The following is a 19,187-nucleotide window of genomic DNA, read 5'->3' as shown; positions in this document are numbered from 1 at the left end:
TGCCAGACACTATTTTAAATAAATGGGACACATTAGTGAGCAAGACAGGTAAAATCTCTTGTCTTTAAAAGGCTTATATTCTAGCCAAAACCGGTTTGGCTCAGTGGATAGAGCGTAGGCCCAAGGTCCCAGGTTCGATTCCGGTAAAAGGGCAATGTACCTTGGCTGTGGGCACATCCCCAGTAGGGGGTGTGCAAGAGGCAGCTGATCGATGTTTCTCTCTCATCGATGTTTCTAACTCTCTATCCCTCTGTCTTTCTCTCTGTAAAAAATCAATAAAACATATATATATATATATATATTTTAAAAAGACTTATATTCTAGCAGGGAAAAATAGATATTAAACAAAATATATTTAATAAGTAAACAATGAGTGCTCAAAGGAAAAAAATAAAGCAAGGTAAGCAGAATGGAAGTGGGCAGGGTGTTTCAGTTGAAGCTGCCAGAGTATGCTGCCCTGAGTAAGTGACATTTGTGGGGTGGGGAGGCTAATCATGTACAAGAACTTTGCAAACCACTATGGGGACTTTGGCTTTTCTCTGAGTAAATGGGGAGTCATGACAGGGTTTGGGGAAGGAATGAGCTGATTAGATTTACATGTTAAATGAATCACTTTGGCTACAGTTGCGAACAGACTGTGGGGAGGGATGGCTCAGGAGTGGAAGCACCTGAGACTAGTTAAATGGCTACTGAAGTAATTCAGGAGATGGATAGATGATGGTATAGAAATGAAGATGGATATTTAGAAGGTAGAGCCAACGGGATTTCCTGACAGTTTCAATATAGGTTGTTAGCAAAAGAGAGGCAGCAAGGCTTTTAGCCCAAACAATTGGAAGAATTATTTCTTCTTTATTTAATTTTCATTTATAAATAACTTCTTTATTTCACTAACTTCTTTAGTGAAATAAAGAAGTTATTTCACTTCTTTACCCACTCAGTTATTTCTGAGTGGGTAAAGAAGTGAAAGTTGTAAAAAGGTTTGTAAGGGTTACAGATTTATAAAGAGAAATGTTAAAAGAAGTTATATAAATGATGCAGGCTAGTAAACCAGGACAAGGGGAATAGGGAAACTGAGAGAGGTAAACAGATGTTTGCAACCATCCAGTAAATCTCAAGAGTAAATGATTTGCACTATTCCTACCGTATTTACCCAGCCAGAGGGTAAATAGCTTATATCAGCCAACGCAGGGAGACAGATAGCAGAAATCCAGTTAGTGCCATTTGTCGACCACACCCAAGGACAAATGAAGTTAAGAGAATAAACCTTATTTTGGTATGTCAGCATAAAGCTATTGAATTCTTTTCTTAAAAACATTTTTATTTATTTTAAAGAGGAAGGGAAAGGGAGAGAGAGAAACATCAATAATGAGAGAGAATTATTAATCAGCTGCCTCCTGCACACCCCACACTAGAAACTGAGCCCACAACCTGGGCATATGTCCTGACTGGGAATTGAACTGTGACCTACTGGTTCATAGGTTGACACTCAACCACTGAGCCATGCTGGCCAGGCAAAGCAGATTTTCAAAGTGCTCATACAATCAATAGCTATTTCTGATTGTGTTTCATACAATCAGCCCACATTGAAACTAGACTTAATACAGTAAATAAATTGGTCTTAATTTGGCTCTTCAATAAAAATGAGGGTGATTTTAGGGGGGGAAATTCTTTCAGAAGACTCTGTAATACACAGTTGTGAATATTAGACTCTATGAATTAACCTGGATCCTGACTTTTGCTAATGTTCTTAAATATTTGGCTACAACTCTCCAAACTAATGTTTCCATTTTCTCCCATCCTCTTACTTGGAATTATTAGCACTAAAACTTTTTCCTTCCACTGGACCATTTGTCATAACTCTGTTGTTCTATCTTTGCCCCAATAATACTAAGATTTATAACAAATTGTCCCCACCAGGTTAAAAGCCTTACTCGTACTCAGTAAATACCACCTCTAGACACCATCACCACCTCCTTCTCTGTCCAGGCCTCACTAGCGCTCTGACAGAGAACAAGAATCTCCTGGCTCTGAAGAACGATGCCGCCCCCTTCCAGCAGGAAGCAGCTACAGAAGAGAACCTGCACCCCTTTTCTCTGAAAGATTTCAGAGCCAATATCCTCCAGAGGGGGATGTAGTAGGCAGTTAGACACGAGCAGAGCAAGAATGATGGGCTGGGTACAGAAGGTCACCAGGGTGAAAAGACCCAGGTGCCTAGCAATAGACAATCAATTGTAGAGTGGGACTTTGCCCCCGGGGGCAACTTTTCCACCCCTAGTACATGGCTGGTCTTTGGTTTGGACCCCTTGACTTTTCCTCCTTAGAAATATTATACAAGAGGCCCTGTGCACAGTTGTATTTCAGCTCTAGGCCCAGATAAGCCACAAAACCAGCCATGGCTGACATCAGGACCAGCTGCATTGAATAATGACCTCCTGCCCTGGTGCCACCCGATAAATCCACGGAGACCACAGCCCTGAAAGGACACACCTGGAAAACTGCTGAATATGCTATTGAGATTTTCCCCTGGGACCTCTCCTAAAATCTCCGCCCTTAATGCCTTTAGGATGGGAGACCCTGTGCACTCTCCCTCCAGGGAACAGGACTCTGCCTCTTTCTTCCTCTTCCCTCTCCCTGCCTCAGGCAGGTTACCATTAGCTTCCTCACTCCCAAGCTCCAAGGACCCTTCCTTTACCTCTATACTGTACCTTGTTTCCTAAGCCCACATTTTCTAGGAATTACTTCTTCGACCTCTGTAATTTACCCAATAAATGTTCTTTTACAAAACAAAACAAAAACAGAGAAAGAAAGAAAGAAAGAAAGAAAGAAAGAAAGAAAGAAAGAAAGAGAGAATATCCTCAGTTGAGAATTAACAAAATAAAAAATAAAAAAAAGAAATGCAAATTGGAGCTCAGGAGAGAGAACGATGGTGGAGAGGAAAATCAAAACTATGTGACTGGATGAGCTCCTTGAAGAGAGTGAGTGAGAGGAGTCTTGGAGGCAAGAGATGGGAGTTTACCAAAGAGGAGGGAGTAGTCAATGGTGTCTGATGCTGTTAAGAGTCTATTAAGAACAAAGAATTGATCACTGTATTTAGCAACGTGGAAGCCATCAGCAAAGTGACCTCAGCAAGGTTAGTTTCAATCATGCACTGGGAGGAAAATCCCTGATTAAAGTGAGTTGAAGCCTATTTATACTTGTTTTTAAAAATACAAACCTACAACTAGAGTTTAGGGGTGATTTGGTTAAGTTGTAGGTTAAAAAAAAGATTAACCTAAGAAAGCTTTAGAATGTCTACCAAGATAACATAAGCCTGCCTTTATAACTGATATGGGACATGTGGTTATTGGTAGCCCTTAAGTTACTTAAAAGCACCCGGGCACCCAGTTCTCATCAGTTTTCCAGTTCACCTTGGTGCCATTCAGGACTCAAGTTCTTTACAGGAAACACAATTTCCTTAGCAAAATAATTCTTCCTTTTAAAAAGTATTGAATTCAGCTTAAGATACAAAATAAATATGCATAGCTTGTCAAGAGTATATATTTTCTGTATTAATGCAATAGAATAGGAATACCTTAAGCAAGAAAACCACAAGACTGTCAGACCTAGAGCTTTAGACTGGGGCTTGAAAAAGCAGTAGGTAAGAGCAAACCAGAACAAAGTTATGTTTTTCTTGTTATAAGAATATGTTTTTCTTAGTGAAAATGGATAGTGCTTTGTGGTTTTAAAAATGTTCTTCTGTCTGTCAGTATTTTTTTTTTTTTCAGTTAGTGCACTGCTGCTACCTGGGAGATGTGACATTGCCATGGTCATTAAGATGCATTTATTTTATTTATGAACTGTATGATTTTAAACATCCGAATGCCATATGAAATGACCCGTTTTAAAGGAATAAATGAAGTGAAAAAAATATTTTTAAAAAGTGAGTAGAAGAAATATGGGAAGGAAGGGATTGGAGACAGTGAGTATAAACACTTCTTCTGAGATGTTTAGATGCAAAGGACAGCAGAGAAGTGGAGTGGGAAGCAAGGTCAAGAGACACTTTATTCCTTAAGATGGGAGAAATAACAACTTTTAAAAATGGTGGTGGCAATCATCCAGTAGAGAGTAAAAAAAAAAAAAATCAATGATATAGGTGATGGGAAACAATTGCTGGAGTTACCGTTTGAAATTAGATCGGACTGGTGCAAAAGTGAAAAGACTGGGTTTCCATAAAAGCATGGGTCATTCATCACTAGTAGTACAGGCAGGAAGGCAAAGGATAGGGGTACAGATTCTCAAGTGGATAAACGATCCCCTTATGACTTTTAAAAATATATTTCCCAAGTGAGGAAAACACTGAGTTCCAAGCTATCAATTAAGAAGCACAGGCTTACTTGAAGAGGCAACCCTAATATTTTCATGCTATGAATCCGTTTTAGAAGGTATAGATCCACTTCTTTCTTTGTTTTTAAATATATTTTATTGATTTTTACAGAAAAGAAGGGGTAGGAATAGAGAGTTAGAAACATGGATGAGAAACATCTATCAGCTGCCTCCTGCACACCCTCTACTGGGGATCCAGCCCATAATCAAGGTTGAACCCAGGACCCTTCAGTCTGCAGGCAGACGCTCCACTGAGCCAAACCGGTTAGGGCTAGATCCACTTCTTTCTTCTCATTGTGGTGGATTAAGACATGTGCCCTTAGTTTTTCTGGTTTCAATTTCATCATATTACTTCTAACTATAGCAGTCTGAAATTCCCCTTCCTCTTTGGAGCTTGTTACCTCAGTACTCATGGAGTGTTACCCACACACTTCACCCAGTTTCATTTCCTCCACACTGTTCTCCCTCCACCTGCTCATTTCCAATCTAGTCGCCAGCATTTCTACTTTCTCAGCTATGAAGGAGGGAGAGGATTTGCTTCCTACTGCCAAGCTGAGGGTTAATTCTAAGAAGTGAAATGGTTTTAATCCTTCTAAGGAAATAAAAGGGGAAAGTAGGAGGTAGTGCACCAGAAGAAATCAGGAGTTTGTTTTTGAACTTGTTAAGTGTGAGGTTCCTGGGAACCAAGTAAGCAGTTAGAAATGTAAACTAGAGCTCAGGAGAGAGAACTATGGTGGAGATACAAATGTGGAGTTGTTGGCATGGAGAGGGAATTCAAAGCTCCATGACCGGGTGAGGTCCTTGAAGGGAGTGAATGTACTGTCTTGGAAAAGAAGAGAAAGCTGAAGACTACTTTTACTGTTTGCTTAGGCTGAGCCTCTACTGTATAATTTCAAAGCATTTTATGTATTTGAGCTCTCAGCTGTTGTAAATTATGTTAGCTGTGGTATTTATAGTCATAATTTAAAAAATAGGTCACACTCATAATAAGTGGACACATATAATAGATAACAGTTTCTGAGCAATACCTATGTTCTAGGTACTGGGGTAAGCCATTTCCAGGTCATTTAATCCTTGGCTTCACAATAACTGGAGATATTTATTATTATTACCCCCATTTAAAAAACCAATAGAGGTGAAAGAGAGAGGCTCAAATAATTTGAAATTATGTATCCCTTCAGCATTACTGCCACTTTCCAAGCAAGTATATTCTATATTTATGTATGGCTATGTAGATATGTCCAGATTTAGCCCCACTTTCCAGGGCTATTCTTCACAAAAAATTTACCATATCATTCATAAGCTAAGCCAGTATATTTGGGATCAATTTACAAAGCTTGATTTCTTTACAATTTTTTAACATTGAGATTATTGAGATTCATATTGCTCTACTAGGTGATGAGAAAAGGAAGAATGCAAAATTACTCCTCCAAGGAGCTTAGTTTCTTCTCAAATAGAAGCCATTCATTCATTCATTCATTCACTCATTTAATGTGTATTGAGAGCCTTAGGGCATGTCACATGCTATATATCTCTATATATAAAAGGCTAAGTGACCAGCCGAAGGCTGACAGGTATGACACACACTGACCACCAGGGGGCAGATGCTCAATGCTGGAGCTGCCGAGCAACAGCATCTTTGCAGAGTGCCCTCTTGCACTATGGGACCCCTCAGGGGATGATGGACTGCTGGTTTCAGCCCAATCCCCACAGGCCAGGCAGAGGGACCACATCTGCCTGAGGGACCCCACTCATTCTGCAGATGCCCTTTGAGCCCCAGCACCTGCCCTTAGAAGTTTAGGTTTAACAAATTTTGCTCTCAAAAGAAATTTCAATCGCCCCAGGTGTGGTAAGGGACCATAGGAGTTTGGCTCTAGGGTGTTTCTGGCCCATCTGGCCCAGTCCTGCTCTGTCAGCTACCTTCTAATTTATTTTCTTTCAATGTGCAGGAATCCATGCACTGGGCCTCTAGTATATAGTATAAAAGGCTAATATGCAAAGTGTCTTCTCAGGAGTTTGACAGGGAGACTGGGAGTTTGATCACTTGCTATGATGTGCACTGACCACTAGGGGGCGGTGCGGAACAAAGGAAGGCCCCGGACAGCAGCTGGAAGACCCCAATCGGCCCTGATTGCTGGCCAGGCCTAGGGACCCTACCCATGCACGAATTTCATATACAGGGCATCTACCCTGTTTCCCCCAAAATAAGACAGTGTCTTATATTAAATTTTTCTCCCAAAGTTGCGCTAGGTCTTATTTTCAGGGGATGTCTTATTTTTGGGGAAACACGGTAGTAATTTAGATAAGCACAAATCAACTTAGCATTTCAATTCTTGGTACAAAGAGATGCACATATAATGGCCTTCCCTTAGTTGGTCTTTTTAGACAGTACCTCCAGGAAGTGTATGGGCCTCTAGAGCCAGGCTGCCTGACTTAAAAGTCTTGCTCTGCCACTTAAAGGCTGGGTGATTTTGAGCTACTTCTATAACCTCTCCATGCCTTCATTTCCTGTCTAAAAAACAAGGATAGTGATTGTATCTATTGCCCAGGGCTGTGATGAAGTCTGAAAGTGAATCTATGTAACATATAGGAAAGAAGTGCCTGGCCCCTGATCAGCACTGTAGCTATTTTATTATTCGTGTGATACAGAGTTACCATGTGCTGGAACAGTTGCCCTTCCTGAGCATAGCAACTCAGTAAGGGACAGTACGTGCTCTGTAAGGTTTTGTTGAGTAGAACTTCCTAGACACATTATTGTGTTTCTGCCACCTCATTTCTGTAGGCATGTCTAGTGTAACTTCAGAATCCTTTTTAAAAAATCATATTTTAAATTTTGAATTCAATGTCAAATCAGTTATTGTCCTTTGCTGCCTCCTTCCCATTTGTCTTCCTTGGGGAGTAGGAGAAGCTGACAGCTTTTTATATCCTAGACCTGTGGCCGGCAAACTGCGGCTCTTGAGCCACATGTGGCTCTTTGGCCCCTTGAGTGTGGCTCTTCCACAAAACACCACAGCCTGGGCGAATCTATTTTGAAGAAATGGCGATAGAAGAAGTTTAAGTTTAAAAAATGTGGCTCTCAAAAGAAATTTCAATCGTTGTTCTGTTGACATTTGGCTCTGTTGACTAATGAGTTTGCCGTCCACTAGATCCTAGACCATCAGTGATCTTTCATTACTTTGTCATTGGTAGAGCTCTTACCAATTTCACCTTTAAAATCCTTGTTTATTATTTTTCTAATAGGTGCTCAATATAAAAAGCAATTCAAACATACAGAATTTTGCAACAGGAAGTGAACAGCCAGAATGTGGTAATCCCACATCCAGACATAACCAGTTATCTACTTGTTATGTATACTAGTACTTCTAAATATCTTACAAGCATACATTTAATAACATGAAATATAAATAAAAATTGTATCATAAAATTCATATTGTTCTTCAACTTGCTTTTTTTACTTGCAGATTTTAGACATTCTTCCATGTTGGTACAAATAGATCTCTTATTTTTATTAACAGCTTTTTATGGTTTTTCTTCTACAAATCTAGCATAATTTGCTTACCTAGTTTCCCAACTGAAATTTTATTACTTTTACATGTGTTTTCACTATTATAAACAGTGCTGCAAAAATATACGTGTACACGTTTTTGTACATAAATTTGGCATAAATGTGTTCAAAGTATAAATTCCTAGATGTCAAATTGCCTGGTCAAAGAAACACACATATTATTTTATTAAAAACTGCCAAATTGCCCTCCAAAGGAGTTTATCCAATTTATACCTACAGTCATAGTGGATGAGAATAACTCTGTGTCCACATTTGACTGTTTCCTGAGTGTTACTTTCCCTTTTCTCAATTTATAGCCATCTTAAAAACACATTTCTCTCACATCTAGAACCATAGTTTAAAACCCACGGAGGACCAAAACACGGGACAAAGTGTTTTTAGTGACAGCAAAATATTCCAAATTAATTCTAATAGCGAGGTGTTTTGAATCAAAATATCACACCACTAGATGGTAGTTTTCAAACTGCTCTAACCTCACAGTTCAGCAAATCTGTGCTGTGATTAGATCGCTGACCACACAGCTCCTGCCCACACACCTCCTTGGCTGGGCGTGTGGAACAGGAGAGGCTGCTGGCACGAGGGACAGGGCAAAGGAACGTGAGAAAGCAAGAGGTCAGGAGGGCTCAACATCTAGTGTCATCTTGTAACTGGTCTAGCCCAGTCCCTGGAGTGTGCTCGGCCCTCTCTGTTCATCTTCCTGCCGGCCAGGACTGCCTCCTTTACTTCCAGCGCCTGGGGAACAAGGGCTCAGGACCAGTCAGTTCTACCACCCCCTTCTAGGTGTTCCTGAAACTCTAGAACACCACTCTCTTTAGTGGCTCGCCATCTCTGAACTCACACCTTCCCCAGGACCTGTTCACATTTGGTGTAGAATGCTTAGGAACATTTTAGGTGCTGAATTAATGTTGATTGAACATTCACTGACATGGGGGAGACATTTTGGTAGAAGAGAGGTGAGACTTCCCAATGTTCACAGAAATGCGTCGATTCAGGTTAGACGAGCTATAGCGTACTGGGCTGGAACCATTTGTCTTGTTAAAAACTAACAATTCCTCCCCCTAGCTCCCCCCCCCCCCACTTTATTTCTTGACCCCTGCTCCTCCCACTCACACACACAAAAAGACTGCAAATATGTGTACTTTGACCTCAAAACAAAAACAAGAGGGAAAACCATCAGGTTGGAAAACACCTCTTCGCAGAGGTCAACCTTTCTTCATCTGCCTGCTTCAGATACAAGACGTTTTTTGGCAGAAAAGGTATGGAGGGGGGAAAAGAGGAGACTCGGATGACAAGAACTTGACTCTCCAATATATCTTTATTAGAAGGGACAGAACAAACGAGGCTGGCAAGCTATTCACGCCAAGACCAAGTTGTGTGTGCCCCAGATCCTAGGTAAGTACTTTCTCCTTAGGGTTGGAAGCCGCTTACTGGATTTTTATGCAAATTTCCCCCCTATTTCATTGCATTTCTCCCCAAGTCTGAATATGGGCGGTTTAGACCTAGGAATGGGAAGGGCGAAGGTTCCTGACCTTTTCTCGCCCCCCCCCCCCCCCATGACAGCGGCAGCTGGAGCCCGGTCTGCCCAGGTGGGCTTCTGCACAGTCTCTGCGGCATGGACCCGGCTGCCGGAGGCGCCCGCCCGGCCCGTGCACCTGCTCGGCGTCTGGCGTCCTCTCACAGCCCGTCCCCGACCCCGGGCTCCAGCCTGGCCGCACCCCCAGCCCCGCCAGCCCACCGGCCGGGCTGCGGAAGCGGCGGACCCTCGGAAGGCGCGCCGGAGCCCCGGGGCCAGCGCCCGCAATCACATGGAGGCCCGCGCCCGCCCCATTGGCTGCGGCCGAGCCAGTGGCGGCGCTCGCCGGCCGCGGTTGGCCCCGGAGCAGCGGCGCCCGCACGGACCCGGAGTCCATGTTACGCTTTGTCTGATTCCCCCCGTTACAGAGTCATGTGCTGCTGCTCCGCTCGCCGCCGCCGCCGCCGCCCGGGGTGCCCGGGCTCCTCCGCCGCGCTTCCAGGTGGCCGCCGCGGGCGGGGCCGCGGGAGTCGGGTCCAGGGCGCCGCGCGCCCCCGCCGCGTCCCGGTGCAGCGGCCGCCGCAGGTGATGCCGCCGCCGCCCGCCTCCGCCTAAGCCGGGCTCGGCGGCCGAGCTGCCCGGGCCGTCTGTCCCCCAAGGTGGGTGCGCCCCTCTCCCGGGCCGGGCCGGGCCGCGCAGGTGGGAGCCGCGCCCGAGCGCGCAGGCGTCCTGCCCCCGACGCCGCGGCCGGAGCGGAGGGGGAGGAAGGGGGCGTAGCGGGCGGCGAGTGGGGCCGGGCTGGGCTCCCGCCTCTGGCCCCGCGGGCCCGGGAGGTTGCTCCGCTTTGGGCTGTGGTAGCGGCGGGCGCCTGGGCGGCGGGCCCTGCGGGCGGGGAGGCCGTGCCGCCTTCCTCCGGCCCCTCCGGGCGCGCGCTCCTGCGCCTCCCTCCGCCCAGTCGGAAGGGCGGGGACACCCGGGTGCGGCTCCGCGGAGTCCTCCCGGAGGTGGGGGTTCGGGTCTGGCCTGGCGGGCCCGGTACGCCGAAAGGTGAGCCCTTGAACTTCCCCGGGAACGCCTCCCACTGCTCCCCGCGCCGCCGGGTGGGCCGGGACGTGAGGCCGCGCCCCGCCCCCGGCGCGGGGCGGAGGGAGCCGGAGGCGCGCAGGTGCACCCAGCCCGCAGCGGCGGCTCCGGGTTGGGTACCGGTAAGATCCGCTTCCAGCTTGTTCGGCGGCGTGGGCACTCGGGAGCGGGACCGGGGCTGGGATCCTGTCTGGGGGCTGGAAGAGGAGTAGGGCCGGGGGATGGTTGCCCAGAGAACCGTCACCTCCTCTTTCTGGAGGGTACCGAGGGGCCTTCCTCTTTCCGGGGTCCTTTCCTTGGAGTATCTCTTACGGATGAAGAAATAAGGTTTTTGGTGTCTTAAAAAGCCAGCCGCGGTGGAGAAAAGCTGCTACAGGTCTAGGGAAGGAAGGTAGGTCCCTGGTGGAGAGGGGAGGTCGGGTGTGGCGTCCTACCCGGTGCACATTTGGGGGGGGGGGGTAGGTTTGGGGGGGGCTGTGGCACAAGGTGGGAAGGTAGGGTTTTCCGAAAGAAAAAGCACAGAGATGAGAGGGTGGGATCTCAGGAGGTAAACAGATGTAGGGAAGAGGTGTTGGGAAGGTCCTAGCCCCGGGTGGGGGGGCGGGGGGGCGGGAGGAACCGCTTGTTCTCATACATGGCTCCTTCAGCTTTGCAGATTCCTTCTTGAGTTTGAGAAATAGTTCTTGTTGGGTAAGGAAAGCGATTAGGACATAACTTTGAAAGAGACACAGTAGTCAAGAGATAGCTGGCCATCTGGAAACTTTCCTCAGCGGCTTTGGTAATACCATGCCATTCGGTCAGCGTTTATTGAGCACCTACTATGTGTTCCGCCCTGGGCGTTGGAAGAGTCTGGGACCCGTAGGGAATTCCTGTCAGCAGAAATGGTGAGCGCTGTTTACCTGATAAACAACCAAAGGGCACTTCCAGGTTCCAAGAATGACTGTGATTCAGGCCTTCCCCCGCTAACGCTGCTGGGGCTTCTGGTTCTTACAGACTTGTGGGAAGAATCCTGGACCATAACCAGTAAACCGGGTCTTCAAAGAACATTTGTATTTATACAGTTTATAAACACTTGACCAAACACCATCAGCTAGGCCAGGATTAGAGTTGTGGCCTCTTCGTTTGACATTAAAAATGCAAGAGCAAGACAGGAAAGATCCTGAGGTGAGAGAGGTAGTTAAAATACAAATCGGGCAAAGTTTGATTTGGAGGGGTTGGTCTCGCTAGGTTATTTGAGAGCCTCCCATAAAGTGATGATTAGGTAGTCCATGGAGCTGGAGGGGGGAAATTCACAATCATGAATTGACATGGTTTATTTATATATTTTAACATTTCATCTTAGATTTTTCTATTTTGCATTGAAGTGTGGGTGTGTATGTACTTCCTTGATTAAAACTTAACACCTTAGAAGGCTGGAGAGAAAACTGACCCTAAGTGACCATTCCTCCAGTGTGTATGTTGAAACAGTAAAAGTATTGAGCCATGTTCCTATCTTTTTCTCCCCACCAAGGTTTCCAGAATTATATAAACAACAACATCAAAAACTTGGTCAAAACTTGGGCTTTTTTCCTTAACATTTATATTGTGCAGAGCTTTTTTTTTTTTTTTCATTATTAATTTTAGAAAATTTTGATGTGTTTGGTATATTGCAATAGCTAAATTGTTTTTGGTAGCTGTATTTTGGAAATTAGACTTGGTTCAGTCTCAGTAGTGTAGGTAAATTGGCAGCGGCTATGAAAAAATAGTTTCATCAAAACTGTACTTATGGCCTGGCTGGCTTGGCTCAGTGGTTGAACGTCGAGGAGAGAGGAGAGATGGTGGTTTCATTCCTGGTCAGGGCACATGTCCGGGTTGTGAGCTTGATCCCCTGTAGGGGGCGTGCAGGAGGGTAGGGGGCGTGCAGGAGGCAGCCAATCAATGATTCTCTCTCATCATTCATGTTTCTGTCTCTCTCTCCCTCTCCCTTCTTCTCTGAAATAAATAAAAATATATTTTTAAAAAACTGTACTCATCATATGTTCTTAAAATGGTATTTGGTAAGGGATTTCACATATAATGGGAGCTGCTCTTTGACATCTAAGAAATGGCAGTCCATATTGAGTACCAGCAGGCAGCAGAGAACCAGAGTGGGTGCTGCGATGCCTCAACAAGGAGGGAGAGGATCCTTGAACGAATAGAGGGCAGGTAAGAGGGGCACGTGAGGTTACCACCTGAAGGAAACATTGCCTTTGTCTAGAATAGGGGTGTCGAACTCTATCAGAGAAGGGTCCAAAATCTAAAATCCAGCCTAAATCGCGGGCCAAATGGTTTACTGAACAGTCATAAACTGACAATGTCATAAACTGACAGCGGAGTGCAGTGATGACAGCGCGGTGCGGGCCACATTGCAAGGCCTGGCGGTCTGGATTTGGCCCGAGGGCCTTGTGTTTGACACATGTGGTCTAGAAGGTCCAGGAATACTGAAAGTGGAAATGGTGTTTGGAGCCGGATGGAAGTGCTGCTTGTGTGGGAGAAGCAGGAAGGAACATCCCTTAGGGGAAGCTTTGAGATCTGTCATAGGTCAAAAATAGTAAATAGGTTTGCTGGCTGGAGCTGAGAACATGACTAATGAAGGAAGGTAGAAAGAATCTAGTTAGTGGAAAACTTGAGCCACAAGACAGTGGTGTTAATCATTTGCCTCAAGAAGAGTGGCTCTCCACGAGGGGTGGTTTCGCCTTCCAGCAGACATTTGGCGATGTTTTTTGCTTGTCAGAGCTGAGAGGCAGGTGCTACTGACATCTAGTGGGTAGAGGCCAGGGATCCTGCTAAACATCCTGCAGTGCCCAGGTTATTGCCCCACAACAGAGAATTACCCTGTCTAAATAGCCAGTAGTTTCAGGGTTGAGAAATCCTGTGCAAGAGAGTGAACAGAAAGGCCACTGTGAAGTGAAGTTGCATCTCAGAGTAGGTCTTGAAGGGAAAGGCCTTCTTGACGTGGGGGAAACGGGTTAGAAAGCCCATCTGGGAGACCTCTGCTGTGCGGAGGCCTGATGTGATTAGGATCTAGGCAAATCCTAAGAAGCAAAGGGCATTCTTGAGATCATGGCAGGTGAGCTAGTAGGTCAGTATATCTAATGTTGGGTAAGTGGGAACTGGGATTCTAGGGAGATCCTGATCTAACTTTATTAGTACATTATTACACTCGCTAGGCAGCCTCTGTTTAAACTCCCCAAGGAACAGGGAACTCAAATGTTAAGTGACCTCACTTAACATCTTTAGTAGGTTCTGCAACTCTAAGCAAGACAATATACACTGAGTGACCAGATTATTATGCTCTCTGGCCACTCCTATATATCCTATATAATAAAAGGCTGATATGCAAATTGTTCCCTCGACCAGAAGTTTGACCAGCAGGCAGACCAGCCAACCACCCATGTCCCCTCCCGCTGGCCAGGCTGGCCAAACCCCACCGATGTGCGAATTCGTGCACTTGGCCTCTAATACACACACACACACACACACAAACTGAGTGGTCAGATTATTATGAGTTCAGAGATCATAATAATCTGTCCACTCAGTGTATAATGACACTTGTTTTATCATAGGCTAATTGATATAAACAAGATTTCAAAGTTCCTACGGCATCTCATCAGGGTTGTAACAAAATGACCTCAAATGAAACGATGTTATTCGAGGTCCTGCTGTACTTTTGAAGGCATGCCATTATATCTTTGGACTGTAGATGTTTATTATTTGAGCTGAGGACTGCCTCCTTGAAACTTCCATCCATTGATTCTATTCCTCTGGAACTATGCGCTTCAAGGAACAAGGCTTTCAGTGCCCAAAGACAGTATGATGTCTCCCTCCCCCTAATCAGTTTTTTTCCATGCAAAATAGTCCCACCTCTTTTCACAGTCCTGGGTGGGACATGGTTTCTAGGTGTCTTCTCAGTCTGTCAGTGTCTCTCGGAGAGTAATGGTTGTCTGGAATTGAATATGGTAATTGAGAGGGGATCTGGTCAGCCAGCAGTACAGTAGAACAGCTGTTTCCTGATACCAAAGCATAAGCATCTACTTAGTGCAGCTTAAGGTCAAAACACGGCCCTAAAAAAAATAAATAAATAAAACGTAGCGTGTAGCACAGACTCGTGTAGGTTCCGGACAGTAAACACTCCAGATATTTGTTGTAGGAGTTGATCCATCCTGTAGTCACTGGGCAGATTTTTTGTGTGTAAAGTTGAGTGGAAGTCTTTTGTTTGTTTTTTTCTTCTGTTCAATGTTATCCTGTTTATTGTCGTCTGGTCTTTGGGTCCTTTGAGATTTTTAAAATCTTGATTCTGTCTTCTAATCATGAGAGAGGGTAGAGGATGACTTTGCCAAAAGCTTTGTTGTCACTAATATTAATACTGCATGAAGCCTAGTAGTTTGGTACTGCGGTCCTATTTGAGAGCTGGGTGCTGAGTGATAGAAGTGAATTCCAGGGGTTGGTAGTCCTTAATTAACGGGCTTCTGAGAAATCTGTGTTCGTGGTCATGCTCCATTGCATTTAGTTCTTGCTCATGTTTGCACCTGAGGTGCCCTTTTGAAATTATTTGAGTCTGTTGCAAGCTTCTGAAATCTGTACTCCATCCTCTGGGGTTTTTGTAATTCTGTTAAGAGAATTTTTAATGTTGTATGCACATCTGAAGCTTGCCAGATCAGTGGCTGTTGAAATTTGTGAAGAAGCAAACCGGATAACTGGTACTGGCAACAACCATGCATGAATTTGGTTCCCACTCAGGCTAAGGTTTTTTGTTTTTTTTCCTTTTCGGTTTGCTAGTATGCCCAAAATACTTAGTTAGTTTGGAGAAGGAGAGAGGATTTGGGCTTCGAAACAGGCCATTTCTCAGAACTAGGATTTAGCTTGTCATTGTTATAAATTTCATACTTATCAGATTTCACTGAGAAGATATTAGGAAATTGCCATTCTCAGATGTCATTGGAAGCAGACAGGTCAGAAATCCTGGGTGACTCATTGCCAAGTTCTTCAAATGTTCTCGATTTCTCCAACAAACTAGATTTAAATAAACTTCTTGGTTCAGGTGGCAGCCATCCAATAGTGTTGAGAGTGCTAGAACAGAATTCCAGATCTCATAGCCAGTGTGTACAATGTGTTGTCTGTCCAAATGGTACAGTGTGCCTACTCTCACCTCTGCGCTGTGTCTGTATCCTCTGGCAATGAAGGATATTATTATAAGAAGAAGGGTGTTTTGTGACTATATGAGACTTTTTTTTGGGGGGGAGACTATTTGGAAACTTATAGATATTGCTCTCTTATGCTTTCAGAGGTTGAATCAGAGTTTAAGTCACCTTGGGATTAAGGATGCAGTGTATCATTTTGAATAAAAATAATTTTATAGATGGGAGGGATCAACACTTGGGTTTTATAGATGAGAAAATCGAGGCACAAGGAGGTGATGTGATTACCTACAGCTTACACATGTAGTGACAGAGTAAGCATTTGACTTCATCTACCTTAAAGACCACACACAAAGATTTCTAAGGATAAAGATTTCCCTTCTGCTTAGACCTGTGTAAACAGTGGGGTCCCTCGGGTCTTATTTACATAATTGCTCCAAAAGAAGGAGTCCACAGTGGAATTCCTAGGTTTACAGATGACAGTAAGCTCTTGTGAATTATGAAATATCTAACCAATGGGGATTTATTCCAAGGAAACCATAACTAGGATATGTTAGTAATCAAATTTGCAGGTGAGTTTCTTTGTGGGCAAATATGAGGTCAGGTGTTAAGGGGAAAATTATGGAACTGTCAAGGATGGTGTTTTGGTGGGCAAACCCAGGAAAAGGCTTCACAAATACTTTCAAGATGTTGGGCCACTTGCAGTGACAAAGGATGAGAAAGCTAAGCTTCATTAAAAAGATTTTGGAAACGCAGTCTTGAGTTTCCACTGTGCTTTGTTCAAAGCATGGGACCTGGCTTTAGGAAAGACACCAGCCCTGGCAGGACCTATGTAATGGTTCCCAGGAAGCGGACACTCGGCTAGAGTCTACAATCCCTTCTAGGAGGCTCCATGAGAATAGGCCTTGCCCATTTGCTTTTCTGGTAAAAATATTAGGATTTCTAGCATCTGGAAAGAAGATGGCTAGAAGGAGATGTTATTGAAACCACTAGGGTAGGGACAGAGGAAATCGGGATTATTTACCTATGTGCTATTTCAGTTGCCTGCTTCCTATCTGTGTTGTTCTCCACTGATTTCCTGGTGTCCCACCTATGGCTGGCCTTCCGCCAGGATGCATGAAGAGGTATACCTTAAAGCTTTATAAGACACTAGAGGCCTGGTACACAAAATTTGTGCACTTGGTGGGGGTCCCTCAGCCCAGCCTGAGCCTTCTTTTATTCCCACTGATGGCTTAGGCCCACTCCCCGCTGTGCTTGCCAACCACGAGCCTGGCTTCTGGATGAGCAGTGCTCCCCCTGAGGGAGTGCACTGACCACCTAGAAGCAGTTTCTGTTTGAGCATCTGCCCCCTGGTGGTCAATGCATGTCATATCGGCCAGTTGTTCTGCCATTCAGTCGATTTGCATATTAGCCTTTTATTATATGGGAAAATATGGTACTAGTTTTTCTTTCTTTTTAAAAAAATATTTTTATTGATTTTTTTTTTTTTTTTTACAGAGAAGAAGAGAGAGGGAGAGAGAGTTAGAAACATTGATGAGAAACATTAATCAGCTGCCTCCTGCACACCCCCTGCTGGGGATGTGCCCGTAACCAAGGTACATGCCCTTGACTGAAATTGAACCTGGCACCCTTGAGTCCGAAGGCCGATGCTCTATCCACTAAGCCAAACCGGTCAGGGCTCTTTTCTTTTTCTAATTACATTTATTGGGGTGACATTGGTCAACATGAACATATAGGTTTCAGGCATGGGTTTCTATGTTACAAAATCTGTATATTGCACTGTGTGCCCACCACTCAAAGTCAAATCTCATGTCATCATATGGTACCAGTTTTTCTTGACCCTGATTGGCATCAGAATCAATCAGTGTGGGGAATGCATCGTTTCCATCCAAAGTTGGGAATGCTCCAGTGTGGTGAGCCAGTTTAAGTTACAAGTGGATTTTTGATTGGGGGAGTGACTGACACCTCTAACCACTCTGTCGTTCCAGGGACACCTGTGTTTTAAAGTTACATGAGCCCAGCCCTATTGAATCCGAATGCCTGGGAGTGGGGTTTCCGTTTGAAAAGAGCTCTTCCCGCCCCCAATAGATTCCGATGTGCAGCCAAAACTGAAAACCACTCTCTTACAGAGTTGTGCATAAAGGCTGGGTACCGGCTGGAGACACCTTTAAAAAGGTTTCAAAACAGTTGTAGTTTTCAGTTGGTGATTAAGACAAGCAAGGAGCTTCAAAGATACACCTGTATCCTTGGAAGGGATGACCAAGACAGAAGATGCTCCACAGTGTGGCCCTAGGTGCCTCATGAGACACTGCATCCTGATCTGGATGCCATGATGGGGCCAACACAGGTTTTGTTTTTTTGTTGTTGTTGTTGTTTTTAAGCTTTTTATTGATTTCAGAGAGGAAGAGAGAGGGAAAGAGACATAGAAACATCGGTGATGAGAGAGAATCATGGATCGGCTGCCTCCTGGCACACCCCACACTGGGGGATCGAGCCTACAACCTGGGCATGTGCCCTGACCGGAAATCAAACTGTGACCTCCTGGTTCATAGGCCGCACCGGCCAGGCCACAGTTCATTTTTGAGCAGTCACTGATGGCAACGGCACCAAACTGTGCAAAAATAAAAGTCAAGACAATGTTCAGCAAGCTTTTCAGTTTTTAGTGCTAAGTTTATTCCATATAAAGAGACGTTTAGAAATAATCTTGGGTTGTCCTTTGTACTTTGAGGTGTTAATATGTTGTTTTTTCCATTTAAGAAAAGGTGGTGATAGTTTGCTTTTTGGTGTCATTCTTTAGTCACCTAAAACCTGGGAATTTGATGACAGTCTTCCTTTTGGAGTTTTACTAGTCAGTGAAATCACAAGTCTGGCCACTGCTCCTGCTCTGAGGTGTTCAGGATGTCTGTGTCCTCCTCTTGACACCTGCTGTTGGGGCAGGCTCACTAATATCGATGTTAGCCTCCATTATGAACATTTCATTTCTTAAAAATGTTTTGACTTTCCTCCTCTGCTTGCTGGTAATAGTTAGGAACACTGCCAGAGAAGGCTTCCGTTCCCCCAGCAACCCATAAATCCCATTGCTAAATCTCAGCATCAACAGATCATCAACACTGCAATGAATTCTGCAGAGAAGGAATGTGCTTCTCCCTGAGGGATGTTGACCACAAGAAGCTGGGAGACAGGGAGACAGGACACATTCATGCCCATCACCTTGGGTGGGAAAGCCATCAGGCAGAATCCTCCCACTGATTGTTCCCAGCCCAGCTCTGAGAAATGTTTGGAAATCAAATTCTTTGGAAAATGGCCTCCATGTCGCTTTCAATAGCACTCTACAGAATAAGCTTTTAAAATTAGTTTGTTAACGGATATAAAAATTAATTTAAAACTTAACTGGTCGAGATGTAATTGAACAATTTATGGAATACCCCAAGATTAATAATGACTACTTATTAGACATTTACTGATTGTCCAAACCTATGCCCTAGAACTTAGTCCTCAAAACAGTCCT

The 19,187-nt window shown here is 44.6% G+C and overlaps 1 protein-coding gene across 6 annotated transcripts in view; it reads left to right on the top strand.

Moving 5' to 3' along the window:
* Positions 1–9,551: 9,551 nt before the first annotated feature.
* LRRC8D (leucine rich repeat containing 8 VRAC subunit D) overlaps positions 9,552–19,187 on the top strand; it is a 122,730-nt gene continuing 113,094 nt past the window's right edge. For 2 of the 6 annotated variants that reach the window (XM_084872316.1, XM_084872315.1), the window contains exon 1: positions 9,552–10,099. The gene's annotated coding sequence lies outside the window, so the exon portion shown is untranslated. Of the gene's footprint in view, positions 10,100–10,122; positions 10,915–19,187 lie in introns of those variants that run through there. The other 4 variants (XM_084872310.1, XM_084872314.1, XM_084872312.1 and 1 more) reach the window with 4 other exon arrangements.

The sequence above is a fragment of the Pipistrellus hanaki genome (genome assembly GCF_964339955.1).
Source record: "Pipistrellus hanaki genome assembly, chromosome: 2".
Classification (NCBI taxonomy): Eukaryota; Metazoa; Chordata; class Mammalia; order Chiroptera; family Vespertilionidae; genus Pipistrellus; species Pipistrellus hanaki.
Note: the sequence above shows the minus strand (reverse complement) of the source record. Positions and strands in the feature narration are given on the sequence as shown.